This window comes from Micrasema longulum, unplaced genomic scaffold (assembly GCF_059751315.1).
Source record: "Micrasema longulum isolate JH-2025_06_02 unplaced genomic scaffold, ASM5975131v1 h1tg001080l, whole genome shotgun sequence".
Lineage (NCBI taxonomy): Eukaryota > Metazoa > Arthropoda > Insecta > Trichoptera > Brachycentridae > Micrasema > Micrasema longulum.
Window position 1 is genome coordinate 254142 of NW_028278268.1, and position 15966 is coordinate 270107.

Below are 15966 nucleotides of genomic sequence, written 5' to 3' on the forward strand. Positions count from 1 at the left end.
ACGCACTTCTTTCGATTGTTGAGCATTATTATTGACAACCCTGAAATTACGCGGATTATTAGCTTTTATGTTCCGGATAATTACCTTAGACACCGTCAGCGTAGACTGTTTCAAATTCCGATATACAGGACCTGTTGGTACAGGTTGGTATCTGCCAATGGTTATCCCTGTTGGAAGGGCTATCTCTATGTTGAACAATATTACTTTGGACATTGACATTTTTCAGGTCTCTGTTAGCTAGTCTGCTATTATGTATACTTATGTGTTTTTTTAATATATACCTAATTTTACCTAATTATTTTAATTACTATATGTATGAATCAAGATATTCCATTTTGTAATGTACATATATATGAATAAATAAAATTGAAAAATTATGCTTATCTCAGTTGGCAGAACAAAAAGTTTAAATTATTGAACCACAGCGTCCTAAGCTCCAAAGTGAGGAAACATACAAGTTAAACCTTAGCAGTATCTACTTTCCTGAGAAATGTATTTTTTTAAAGTTTTTATTTATTAAATTTTTTTATTTGCATTATAAAATAGGTATACATAAGTTAAAAATACAAAATACACTATAACATAAACACGAAAAAAACACAATTTTTTCCATATTTTATTTATTCGGGATTTTTACAGTTATTACACAAAAAAAAGGAGATATATATTGACAATACTAGAGCCAATGAAAACATCGACTCTTAATCTTATAATGTATATTAATACCATTAAAACTCTTTATTGCTCACTAGTTCCACCCCATCTAGAATACGCTTCTCCTATTTGGTCTCCATTCTACAGGACTCATATTGACCATATCGAGTCTGTCCAACACCGTTTTCTAAGAAAAGTGTCATGGTTGCTCGGATTACAGAGGGGTAATTATTCCTTTTTTTTAAATAGAGCAATCTCTTAATCTGTCTTCATTGGAGAGACGTAGAACTGAGATAGACCTTATATGTATTTTCAAAATACTTAATGCTACAAGTGATGTCCCATCTCTGTTGCGATCAATTTCTTTACATGTTCCCAACCGTGTCACCAGCAGTCAAAATCTGCTATTTATAAAATCTTCTAAGAGAAACTTTTGTTTTTATGCCCCAATGTCCAGAATGTGTAGATTAGTCAATTCATCACACGACTCGGAATTCTTTGGAATAAATCTTCCGGCTTTTCGTAGATCTCTTCGCGACTAAAACAGTGTGGGGTGAATTTGGATTGGCATGGTTTGGCTTGAAGTCTTATGTCTTTCGTTTTTATAAATATATTGTATACCATTATTGTATTGCCCATGTTTGTCTTTGCTACATAGTTTTGTTATTTTTGTTCAGTTTCTTGTATTTATGTTTCTTCGTGTAACTGTTGTAATTGGCTAAGCCATATACATAAAAAATAAACAAATAAAAAAATAATGTACAAAAAAATAGATCACAAAATTGTATGTGTGCGACGTTTGTTTTTATGTGTGTATACATGAATGTGTGGGAATGTGTGAGGGTCTGTGTGAGAGTGCGTAAGTATAAAAAATGTGTAATTTAAAACGTGCATTTATATTGCAAAGGATATAGGAGAGAACTTGGTAAGAGGTTTGACTATAAAAAAATAAAAAAATAATACGTAAATAGTTTGTTCCTACTTTCGACAATGTTTTTCTTAAGTAACGTTATGATGTTTTAATAAATAAAGTAAGTTTCAAAACCTTTTTCTGAATAAAACATTGTAATAAAAAACATATTTGTTAATTTTGAATGAATAATGCCCAACAAGCCCCATAATATAATACGGTAGGTAACCACAAAATGCAGTGCATACGATGTTTTGCCAACAATAAACAAGTATTCTTAAAATAATGGCTTTGGTGGGCACAGCCTAAACACCTACAGTAAGTTCGTACTTCTACTTCTACCATCAGGCCATTTCAGGCAGGGAGAATGGACTGCCACACATGTCTATCCTGGCGTACATTCCTAGCTTCTTTCACATTCATACATCTTGTCATACATGCCCCTCGGTTAGGTTAGGTAAGGCCTGCTTTTGACACTAGACTAAAGATTTTGGTTTATCTGATTAAGCAACGTCTTCCTTGGTCGTCCTCGTCTCACGTTACCATGTATACTTGCTTTACCATTCTTTCGTCGTCCATTCGTTCTACGTGACCAAACCATCTCAGAGACCCTTTCTTAATCTTATCAATTATACCTGACTTAGATCTACACTCCCGCCTGATTTCATCATTCTTAACCCTGTCATACATTTATTTCCCACACATCCGTCTAAAATATCGCATTTCGACCGCGTTCACTCGGCTTTCATCCTTCCTTTGCCAGTTCAATATTTCAGTTCCGTACATAAGTGTTGGGACTAAAACTCCGTTGTGCGCTGCCAGTTTAGCTTCGATCAACATATTTTTATAAGCAATTACTGCGCTCAGTGCGCGGTTCATTTTGTTGCCGCATTCCTTTCAACATATTTTTCTACTCTTCCATATCTTGAAAACACGCTTCCCAGATACACAAATTCTTCTACTTGTTCGAGGCATTTGTTGTTTACTTTTATTTTTACGTTTATTATGCAGTCAGTAATCTCACTTCACCTTTCAAATTCCATCACTTTTGACTTACTTTCGTTAATCGCCAATTAACTGCACTCTCCAGGCATACATCATACAAAACATTTAAGTTTGTAAGTGAAAATTCTTGATGGAAGTTCATTGTAATTTATTATATAAATAAAAGACGAGTGATATTTTAATCCACAAATTTGGAATATCCAGATAGATTATAAAATAAACCCGACGTAGAATTACATAATGAACAGATAACACACGAGCATTCTCCATTACTATACCCAATGTAATTTATTTTTACTAATGACTTTTTACCCTTTGTTTTTCAGAAATCATAATTGAAAAAAAATCACACTCACGAAGGATAGGACATAAAAATAAAATACTTAAGCTCATTAAAATAGCATTGCTTCGCCATTTTAATGAGCCACCACTACTTTGGGAATTGCACTGGCTACGTTTTCCACAGAGGGTGGAATACAAACTCTGTTGGCTTATGTAATAAGTCACTGCACAACTCTGCTCCGGAATATCTAAGGGAACTCTGCATTCCAGATGAACTAGCTGACAGACGTCTTACGCTTAGATCATCTACATCTACGTCGAAAGGAAAAGTTATTATACCTCTACGCAAACAGCGCACTAAATTCGGCAAACGTGCATTTGTGGTTGCAGGCCCTACGGCATGGAATGCTTTCCCAGCAGAAATCCGAAACTGCGAGAGTGAAGTGATGTTCTGGAAAAAACTTAGAACCCACTTGTTCTCTAAATCATTTGAATAAATTCTTAGCGTGTGGTGAAAAAGTAATATGAAAAAGTAGATAATTTTTCTTAAATTAGAAAGTTAAAATTAAATTTATATCTTTATACAATCACTTTGTAAAGCGCCCTTGAGGTATTATATTACGAAAATAGCGCTGTATAAGTAATCCATAATTATTATAATTATTATATAAACTCATTAGTAAACCAAAAAAAAATGTTGATAATGATCCTTAAGATAAAAATAACTTAATTTAATTTACTTTCATATAATTTTGAATTCTCTATCCTTACCTCTGTTTTGCATAAATACATTGAACTCCTTAATAAAGATACCAGTCTCGAAGATGTCGCGAAAGCGATGAAACTGGTCACTGGATATTCACAATTTGTGGATTAAAGTATCACTCGTCTTTTATTTCTATAATAAAATACATCAAACAGTCTAGAATATTTAAGTTCGTAAGTTTTTTCAACATTTTTTTTTTTAGTGTTTAGACATGGAAAATAATATACCGTACAAAGATCAACGAACTATTTCCAGGTTTGAAAAGATATTCATGTTAAGTAAATTTACAGAAATAACTTTTTCACTGATCTGATAAAACGAATGACTGAATAAATCTTCTTTTTCAGAACGCGTTTCTACAATCTGAAGGTAATTATGAATTCTCGCAGGTATTAGCTAACATGTGCGATTTTAAAGCAACTTTATGAGAACATTTAAATTGGCACTTTGAACATGAATATGGTTTCGCAACAGTATGAGTTAACATGTGCGATTTTAAAGTATGTTTATGAGAACATCTGAATTGGCACTCTGAACATGAAAATGGTTTCTCACCAGTGTGAGTTAACATGTGCGGTTTTAAATTACTCTTTCGTGAACATTTAAATTGGCAAACAGAGCATGAGAATGGTTTCTCGCCGGTATGAGTTAACATATGTAACTTCAAGTGACTTTTTCGTGTACATTTATATTGGCACTCTGAGCATGAGAATGGATTCTCACCGCTATGAGTTAACATGTGAGATTTTAAAGTAACTTTATGAGAACATTTAAATTGACATACTGAGCACGATAATGAGTTCTCGCCGGTATGAGTTAAAAAGTGTAATGTTACAGTACGTTTATGAGAACTTTTAAATTGGCACTCTGAGCATGAGAATGGTTTCTCACCGGTGTGAGTCAACATGTGTGAGTTCAAGTGACTTTTTCTTGCACATTTATACTGGCACTCTGAGCATGAGAATGGTTTCTCACCGGTATGAGTTATCATGTGTAACTTCAAATGACTTTTTCGTGCACATTTATATTGGCACTCTGAGCATGAGAATGGCTTCTCACCGGTTTTGGTTAACGTGTGTGATTTTGAAGTAACTTTGTGAGAACATTCAAATTCGGACACTGAACAGGAGAACGGTTTCTTACAGGAATGAGTTAATATGTGCGATTTTAAAGTTTGTTTATGAGAAGATTTGAATTGGCACTCTGAGCATGAGAATGGTTTCTCACCGGTGTGTGTTAACATGTGTGATTTCAAATTATTCTTTTGTGAACATTTAAATTGGCACTCTAAACATGAGAACGGCTTCTCACCGGTATGAGTTAACATGTGAGACATTAAGTGACTTTTTCGTGCACATTTATATTGGCACTCTGAACATGAGAATGGATCCTCACCAGTATTAGTTGACATGTGTGATTTCGAAGTAACTTTATCAAAGCATTTAAATTGACACTCTGCATATGATGGTGGTAGGTTCTCACCGGCATGAGTTAACATGTGCGATTTTAAAGTATGTTTATGAGAACATTTGAATTGGCACTCTGAGCATGAAAATGGTTTCTCACCGGTGTGAGTTAGCATGTGCGATTTCAAATTATTTTTTTGTGAGCATTTAAATTGGCACTCTGAGCATGAGAATGGTTTCTCACCTGTATGAGTTAACATATGTGACATCAAGTGACTTTTTCGTGCACACTTATATTGGCACTCTGAGCATGAAAATGGATTCTCACCAGTATGAGTCGACATGTGTAATTTTAAAGTAACTCTATGAGAACATTTAAATTGGCATACTGAGCACGATAATGGGTTCTCGCCGGTATGGGTTAACATGTGTGATTTTAAAGTACGTTTAAGAGAAAATTTGAATTGGCACTCTGAGCATGAGAATGGTTTCTCACCGGTGTGAGTTAACATGTGTGACTTCAAATTACTTCTTTGTGAACATTTATATTCGCACTCTAAACATGAGAACGGTTTCTCGCCAGTGTGAGTTAACATGTGCAATGCCAATCTGCTTTTCTTTGGACATTTATATTGACACTCTGAACAGGCGAAATATTTCTGTCTTGCTTGTAAACCTGAAACTAAAACAAGAATAATATTATGAAAATCTTTCAATAAACTGACAAAAAAGGGGTATAAAAAGTAATACATCTAGAAGAAAAAACTTTTAATAATGGGCGGAAAGGAATAATCATTATAAATAATATAACTACGCATTTGGTTGGTGTTAAATTCAAAAATAAATGTAATATGCAGACCGGTTTCAGAACACGACTGTTCCTTTGTAAAGGCTTAAAAAATAAACTAACACAAAATATTCTGAATATTTCTAAATAACAGATGGATACCTAAAATACGTCTGCTAATATGTTTTACGTTCTGGCTACAAATTCCCAAAATAGGAATAGCATAAGTAGCAGGTATCAGATTGGATGACATATATTTTTAAAAAACGAACTCATTTGTTTTTTTATAAGCATACAGGGCTGCATTCGACGAGAATGCATATACAGGTAAACGTCCTCTTGCGCCGGTTCGATTGACGCCGATTTGCAATTACGCCGGTTGGCGCCGGCGTGGGATTCCCCGGTTCGGCCGACACCAAATGACAGTAGGCGCTGCCAATAGCAGACACACTTTTTCACGTTGTTTTATTATATTACCGTGTACACGAGCAGTTTATTGTGTGTGAGAAATTGTTTCCGAGTTAGTTTTCGCTTTGTTTTTATTAAATAAAAGGGTATGATTATATTTTTTATTTTATTACTAAGATAAAAATATTAGTCGTTTATGCTATGATTCTGCAAGAAAGGAAGCAACAATCAAAGCAAATTAAATTTAATGCTTTTATTCAAAAAAAGAGTGAGAATTTAATTTAGTACCGACGAACTGGTGAGTTAGTATTTATTATAAAAAAAACATTATTCACTTCAAGAGATTATTATTTATTTTGTAAAGGAATTCAAACTGTATTTATTGAATACATTTATAATTTATTTTGAATATATATAGGATATGTATTAAATAAACATGTAAGATTGTTCTTAGAATTTCGACACGGAACCTAACCTTTTATCTTCCATTATATTTGTGTTCATTTTACGTTGATTTTTTACGCGGGTGTCTCTTGGAATGAAACCCCGTACAGTTTAAGTACAGCTTAACGTAAAACGACGTTAACCTGTACTTAAAAACTGGGAGGATGTTATCTTTTATAGTGACATCTTACTAGAACTCGCAACATCTTTTAGAAATAATATTCTAAAGAAATTATCCCCACTTACATCATTACACTTTTTATCATGCTCTCTCACACACACAAAGATTCACCCCCACACACACCCTCACTCTCTCTCTCTCGCTGTCACCTCATTTCATGTTAACAATCGTGCAATTTTAAGTTCACAGACGAAATCAAACGAAAAAATAGATAACGTGGAAGCGAGTATTACTTACTTGAGGCGATTTCATTATGACGAGAGGAATCCAAACATTGTTGTTTAATGTCAGGATGATCAATATCTGCCTCTGCGTGGATAATTATACCGCTGGTAATCCTAGGCTGGTCACTACTCGTCCCCGGTTCAGTCTTAAAGGTAGCAACGCCTGATTTCCCGGGTTCGTAAAGACATGATGCCTTTTCCCCAGTAAGGAGAATATCTCCTTTAATATCGCTAGTTCCCGGTTCAGCCTTAAAGGAAGCAACACCTAGCTCTTCGCTATTGTAAGGCCATGACACCTTTTCTCCAGTAAGGAGAATATCTCCTTCATTATCGCTAGTCCCGGGTTCAGCCTTCACGGAAGCAACAGATAGCTCTTCACTTTTGTAAGGCCATGACACCTTTTCTCCAGTTTGGAGAATGTCTCCTTTATTATCTCTAGGCCCGGGTTCAGCCTTCACGGAAGCAACACCGGTTTCTTCGGTTTTGAAGGACCATGAATCCTTTTTTTCAGTATGGAAAATATATCCTACATCGCCAGTCCCCGGTTCAGCCTTCACGGCAGCAACACCCGGCTCCTCGCTGCTGCGGGGCCGTGGCGCCCCTTCCCCGGCCTGGAGAATATCTCCTTCTACATCGCCAGTCCCCGGTTCAGCCTTTATATTCACAGGAGCGATTTCCATTATTTCGATGATTGATTCTGTAAATCAATATCCTGAAAATATGAATAAAAAAATAGCATCGCAAAATATAAAATTAAAAAATAATGTTACGTTGACTTTTATATAAATAAAATTACTAGGAATCGACCGAAATAAGATTTTCAACCGAAATCGGAACCGAAACCTATTTAAATAAGTTAAAAGTCACATCGTGGTTTGACATTCCTAAAGGAGTCAAACAGGGAGGTGTAATGTCGCCATGGTTGTTCAACATATACATCGATAACTGTATGAAATAACTGAAAGATTTAAGAGTGGGAGCGAAAATGAGTGGTATAACTGTTAACTGTACATTATATAAATTAGAACACAGAATACCCAGGCTTGAGAAAATCACATAGAAACTTTGTGTTCTCACCGGGAATCGAACCCGGAACCTTCCGTGCGTGAGTCAAGCGTCTTGACCACTACACTAGTCCGCAGCATACTAGAATACTTTTTCATAATTTGGGGCCATTCTGAATCAAACCACACCCTTAAAATAAAGAAGGTTCTAAAGCGATTTTTGTGATACTTATATCTTAAAGAAAATAATTATTATTAATTCTTGTATCCATCATTATTTCTAGCAAGGCCGCTGGATTACAACACCCTTGAACCTCGACAATTTTTCTTGGAAAACATTTCTACAGGATGACTTCTGGAAGGTATATATAATCCAAATATACATAAAGAGATCCGTTTGTGCGTTCCCAATAATTAGACTAGAGCGAGTTTCATTCTCTGTTTGACATACTCAGAAGCCGTACAAATGCAAGTCAGAATTTACCCATTAATGGGTAAATTCAATTGCTGAATACGGCTTCTGCGGATAATATGGATATATTTTTCTGTACATATCGGCAGTTTAGCAGCTATCTGCTTTCTATGCATTAATGTTTAACTTATGTTTACAGTCTGCATTACGCGATGGGTTAAACAGCCCGTAAAGTAATGTAGACTACAATTGTCAAATAAATCAATATAACCACTACCTTGTACCGATACTAAATTATAATAATTCAATGAAGTATTTCGGCATTTATATAGATGGGAGTTTAAGATGGACAAATCAAATCGTACATGTTAAAAATAAATTTGAATAACAAATTTAATTTTTTAAAACCACGAGAAACATTTAAGTTTGTAAGTGAAAATTCTTGATGGAAGTTCATTGTAATTTATTACATAAATAAAACACGAGTGATACTTTAATCCACAAATTTGGAGTATCCGGTGACCGGTTTCATCGCTTTCGCGACATCTTCGAAACTGGTCTCTTAATTAAAGAGTTAAATGTATTTATACAAAACAGAGGTAAGGATAGATAATTCAAAGTTATATGTAAGTAAATTAAATTAAGTTATTTTTATCTTAAGGATCATTATCAAAAATTTTTCTTTGGGTTAACTAATGAGTTGATATAATGCTATTTTAATGAGTTTAAGTATTTTATTTTCTTTTTAGTGTCCCCTCCTTCGTGAGTGTGGTTTTGTAAATAATGATTTTCAGAAATAATAACAAACAAAATTAAAAAGAAGCGGATAGATTCCTTGGTACCTACACTCTACACTACGCACACAGATGCGTTTCTACTATCATCTCCCGGGGAACCACCAAATGTGAACCAACAATTATTTGCTAGGAAAAAGACAATAGATCCTGTTTACTGCACACCAAAATAAAACAGGGACGAGTTTGAGTATCGTCTATTGTCTTGTTAACCTAAATAATAAGTTAAGGAATGGTATCTTTGTTTAGTTTTTTATATTTTACTTTTGTGCTGTTACATGTTCACTTAATTGCCATACTTACTAGTTCTTTGCTCAATGTATTATTATTGCGTTTCTTTATTATTATTATGATTTATTTGTAATTATTTTTTATTATTAACTTTTTAAAATCATTCTTATGTTGCTGAAATTCCATTTGTCGATGCGTTTTGAAGCTGCGAGACTTTTTGTGATGTTAGCTTTCATATTACTTTTATCATATTATGTAAATGTTATTAACTATCAAATATCTAAATTTAGTAAATGGGGTCTAGAATTTCAACCGTCCATGCGCTCAGTAGCTGCAAGACTTGTTGGTATCCAAACTCTAATTTTATAAATTTGCTTTTTATTTCGTTTTTAAAATATCACTTAAAGTCAAGTTCATTGTCAAATAAAAAAATTGAAAATAAAAATGTAAATAGGGGCTAGATTTCTTATTGTCCATGCGCTCTGTAGCTGCAAGACGTGCTGTTATCTAGCTTTTTTATATCAAAATCGTAATAAATCATAATTGGAGACGAGGAATTAGAATCCCAACCATCCATGCGCTCTGTAGCTGCAAGACGTGCTGGGATATTTATTTATTGTACAGCGCCCTTGAGGTGATTTTCACAAAAATGGCGCAATATAAATTATCCAAACATTATTATTATTATTATAAAAAAGAATACGAAAAAGTATATAAATAAATAAAATAAGTAAAAGACGCACCTAATGGTTGTCTATGGTTAAGTTAAGGCGGCGGTCATCTGCCACACCCGGTGCTGGCAGAGCCGCACGCGACGGCGCAAGGATCAGAAGAATTCACCTCTAGCTGAGACGCTCGCTTCACGAACGGAAGTTCGATCACAATAGATAAATACGACCTATCTCAAATAATTTGATTAACTTCTGCAATGACCACACAAACCAAATATATTTGGTTACTTACTTTTTGCGGCGATTTGTAGGTAAAATCTTCGTTTACTCGTCCAACAATGTTATAATTGGTGTATTTACTATCCACTAGACAGGGACGCGCACCACTTTGCGCCTGACAGTAGAACCACAGATAAAATCACAGATTCGGCAAAATGATACATCCTCTAAAAACCAAAGAGTATAAAATGAAGACAGAACCTACCCGAATCTTCATCATTTTAAAAACAAGAGAAATATATCAAGTTTTGTATCCTATGCAGACTAGTGTGATATCAACATGGCCGGAGCGTTCATAACAATCTTAACAATTTTACATCGATCGACAAGGTGGTTGATAGGTTTCCTCGTTAAAGTTTTTTTTAAAAACAGATGTTTTTTGATAATCATTGTTCAATAAGTTCACTTATATTCACTACACACTCTCGCATACATACAATACTCACACACTCATAAATATATACACACACCCTAAATATATATACTCACCCTAGCTAACATGACAATAAAAACGGATACACTATTTTTTTTTGTGACTAAAACTAGTACTTAGAGTAAATATTATGTTATAATAAAAGTTATCCTCGTAATGTAATTGAGACACATTTAATGTATATATTTCTACGGACATATTGTAACCATTGCATAAATTCCAAAATGTGTTTTGTTATGAGAAAAATATATAAAATAAAAAACACATAGACATCCTATAGAGTAAAATCGGCCTCGTGGTTTATTGATCAGCGCATTTGCCTACCATGCAAGAGGTCTCGGGTTCGATTCCTGACATGGTAGACATAAAATATTTACAATATTTTGAGTTTGTAGAAATTTTTGTAGACAAGGACTGGATTTAACTCCCTGGGGAGCTGTTTATATTAACATTTTACAACAGAGATGAAGAACATTTAAGAGAAGGTAATATAGAAATATAGGCAGAATGGTGAATGTTACACAGTGTGTAAAGTGGCCACTTAAACCAGCCATTGACAGGTCATAAGCCCTGTAGATGCCTAGACTTATATATTACCTTCTTTTAAATGTTCTTCATCTCTGTTGTAAAATGTTAATAGAATATTTATTTAAAAAAGTCTTTTTACACTAGAATATTATTTTATAGTCCCTGCACTGGCCCCTGAAGCGTCATACTGATCATCTCACCTTCATGTAACAAAAATCATCAAGATACACTGCGATTGGTGTACCAATGAGTGCCCTATGCACCTTGAGGTGCGGAAAGGGAATGATAATGATGATAGAGTAAAACATTAAAAAAAACAGTGACACTGTAAACATAGTGACAAAAACACTCCCATAGTTACTAAGTTTGTTTATTTATACCGGTAGCTCAATCACAAATAACCATCGACGCGCTTAAAAATATGCTAAGCATTTGAGCGATCACAGTGAACAATAATGAACATTGTTTGATTATGTCCAAATGCTTGCAGACTGGCTGGATTTCCTCCCTAGGGAGTTGTTCATATTTAAATTTATTTCAACAGAGAGGGAAAAAGTTTTCGAGAAGAAATTTGGAAGTCTAGGCATTTACAGGGCTTATGACCTGTCATTGGCTGGTTTAAGTGGCCACTTTACACACTGTGTAACATTCACCATTCTGCCCATGTTTGAACATCCACATTTACTCAACTCTTCCATCTGTTGACTTTTGTGAAGTGAAAGAGCTGAAACCTTTATCACGTGGGTGAGATTCATCCGGCTGAACCAAATCACCTACTAGGCAACGCCTGGAAACAATTTTCCAATTTTTAAACTTCTTCTTTTACCAGGTAGTAATTCAACAATGTTTGATTATGTCCAAATGCTTGCAGACTGGCTGGATTTCCTCCCTAGGGAGTTGTTCATATTTAAATTTATTTCAACATATGTGGATGTTCAAACATGGGCAGAATGGTGAATGTTACACAGTGTGTAAAGTGGCCACTTAAACCAGCCAATGACAGGTCATAAGCCCTGTAAATGCCTAGACTTCCAAATTTCTTCTCGAAAACTTTTTCCCTCTCTGTTGAAATAAATTTAAAAATAATTAACATGCTTAAATTATCGCAGTTGTAAGTTAACGCGCGTGTAATCTCTAAGTCAACGCTCGTGTCAATTTGATTTTTGTTTTCCTCGTAAATAAATACAGTTCACTGGCGAAAAATCGACGTTTACTGTGAAAAATTTAAAAATATAATGCATTTGTTAAATAGTACGGAGTACTTAATACAAAAAAGTGAAATATAAATTACAATTACTATGGTAACTGCTTTTCTTGAGATTTGGCTCGCCAACCACCGGCTAAATGCAATGAATAGCATAAAAAATAAATGAATTAAAATAGCAGTTTTGGAATATTTTCCATATTTACACCGGTGTAATTCTAACATGCGATTGTGCAGCAGGATTATACGTCGCGAAACGTAAATATTTTGACATTTTAAATAAGGGGTTCACGGATGTTGCACTGTAATCGCGAACACGATAAATAACCATGGTGAGAAATTATTTTCACGTCGTTTATTAGCACGTCGATAGTTATTTGTGATTCAGCCACAGTTCAATAATGGATGATTTTTGAAGGAAGACGAACTAAGACAAAAAACAGTATATGAAATAAAGGCGCATCAGCAAAGGCTGCCTGCATATATCCGATAGTAATCCAAAAAATAGATTGAGCTACAGGGCTGTATCCAACGAGAGTGCATATGCTACCAAAACTTGAAGCATACCGCAAAACCGCCCAATTTCGCCCTGGATTTTGCCCAAAAAGTCTAATCTATGATCAACCTTTAAAAAAATATATTTCCATTTGATTTTGGTAAATTTGGTACATTAAAGACGGAAGTAGATTTATGTCACTAACTTCCCTCAGAAGCTTTAGTCACGAACTTTACTCAGTGTCTTGTCAGAAGCTGTCAAAGTCCGCGTGTAATTTGTTGCGGGCCAATTACGACTCGGTGTTTTTTAATATACTGCTCGATTGCAAAGACAAAGGTGAGTTTTACTTGTTGCATGATATAGATAAAGGTTTTCAGATCATTTCCTGTTTATATTGTGTGCTGTCAGTAGCTTAAATAAAGAATTATGACGATGGGCAAATAAACCCGCATAAATTGAGCATCTGAGATGTCAATTTTGCCCAAACGAAAAAATGTGCTAGGGTTGTCACTTTCTTATTTTAATAATTAGTTTAAATAAAATAAAAACTATTATGAAGGTTTTGCCCAAATTAGGTATTTTAGATTTTCAAAAGTATTATCATTATTGTGGATAATTTAATTTCATTATTTTTGCCTTTCTTAATTCATTTAATGTGTTTTTATATTCTTTATATTGCTTTTTAATAGTTACTGAAGCATGTTTTTTGCATGGTAAAAAATTTTTTTCTATATTAGATCATTTTCATTATATCTGGAGTTGACCAGCCTCCATTTTTATCCACCCTCAAACGATATTTTTTCACTTTCGTAGCTATGGACTTAGATCCCGAAATTATTATTTTTTTTTTTTTTTCAATTAATGTCGTCTAGTTTTAACCTTCTTAGTCGTTCAGTAACTATATTCCTAACCAGTTATTATTTGTCACAACATAGGTAAAGGCAAAAAGTGGTATAAGAAAAGTAGTATTTTGCTCTTCATTCTTACTAAAATATGTATGTGAGAAATAATGAATAACGGAAACTTTCAAACAACCGTGTGCCTACTTTAAAATCATAAAAAAGTAAATGAATCCATTAAAATCGTTTAAGAATGTATAATTTTGTGACGCGAATGTACCAATATATAAGTATCTGGAATACTTTCTTTCACGATAAATTACAACAGTGCTACTAAAAGTGAACTTATTGATAAACACTTAATATATTTAATAGATTCTTTTCAATATACATACAGAATGATACGTCAATCCTCAAACCACTCTCATACACACGTTTGTCTAATAATAATGTAAAAATAATTAAAATTGAGCGGGAATCTGCATATCCATTATAAAACGAAACAATACAGACTAAAGTGGATACAAAGTCGTTGGAACAATAGGCATCTTTCCTTCCTCCGTTCGGCAACTGCACGTGGACCGGGCCATCCTACAGGAATTTAGTAAACAACTAAACAACGACTAGTGACTACCCAAAATCTACGAAAGCTACCCTTCGGATATTTTTATCTGTTATGTTATCCATAGTGTTAAGACGGTGCTTTATCTGTTTAGTTTTTTGTTGTTTACTTTTTAACATGAACACTTTACAAATGTACTATTATGCTCAATGTTTATTTTTGTAAATTTATTGATAATTTTAAGTTGCTGGAATTTCGCTGGTCCATGCACTTTGTAGCTGCAAGACGATTAGTAATCTAGCTTCAATATGTAAATGTTATCAACTATCAAATATCCAACTTTAGTAAATTGGATCTAGAATCCCAACCGTCCATGCACTCTGTAGCTGCAAGACGTACTGGGATATTTATTTATTGTACAGCGTCCTTGAGTTGATTTTCACAAAAACAGCGCTATCTGAATGATACAAATATCTGTATATATTTGCCAAATATATATATACCTAAATATATTTGCCGTTTCGAAAAATGTGTGTACATACCTGATATTAAACATTGTAATTGAGGTAATGAAAACTAGGATTATTGGTACGTGTAGGTACTTAAATAAAACATTTCTATAATTAAACAAGATTTATTTCTTTTTCTTAATTTATCAACCAAATTTTGACAACCCTAAGGCCTATAAATTGCTTGTATGAAAACAAATAGAAATCGCCGAGTAAAATTGCCCACTTGTTTTTAGACGAATCTTTTATTAGTTACCCATTGAAAATATGTTGAAACGATAATTTTGCCCTTGAATTAATAATTCAATAAAGTAGATCTTGGACAAGAACGCCATATGAGCCACAGTTCAACAAATAATGGTTGCGGGCAAACATGGACGCACACGGAGGTAATTTTAAATAGCTTGGAATCGCATTTAAATATGACTGAATTTACAATTGTAACCCAATTCAATGATTACCAAGGCCATTCTTAGTAATTAAAAAGTACAGCACAAAATCTATTTTTTTTTAGCAAATTAACATATATATATAAATGTAAAAAAGCGGTCGAAATTGGACGGTTTCGCGGTACTTGATTTAGATTTACATTCTCACCTGATTTCGTCATTCGTAACCCTGTCCTACATTGATTCCCCACACATTCGTCTAAGAGAGCGCATTTCAACCGCGTTTTCTCGGCTTTCATCCTTCCTCTGCTAGTTCCATGTTTCACTATCATACATAGGTGTTGGGAATAAAACTCAGTTGTGCACTGCCAGTTTAGCTTCGATTGACATATTTTCGAGGACATAATTTTTATTATGTTATTCATTTTTTAATCAAAAATTTAGTTAGATATATATTTCTAGGAACTTTCACACCAATGTGATTTAATGAATGACGAATTTATTTCTCTTTTTAAAAAACGTGTTTTCACAATCTGAGTATGATATGG

The 15966-nt window shown here is 34.0% G+C and overlaps 1 long non-coding RNA gene across 1 annotated transcript; it reads right to left on the reverse strand.

Annotated features, from left to right (window-relative positions):
* Positions 1–634: 634 nt before the first annotated feature.
* On the reverse strand, positions 635–10580 carry LOC148277135 (uncharacterized). The gene is made up of 3 exons (XR_015823567.1): positions 10472–10580; positions 7081–7779; positions 635–5705 (listed from the first exon to the last, which is right to left on the reverse strand). It is a non-coding gene; the product is annotated as an uncharacterized LOC148277135 (long non-coding RNA).
* Positions 10581–15966: the final 5386 nt, after the last annotated feature.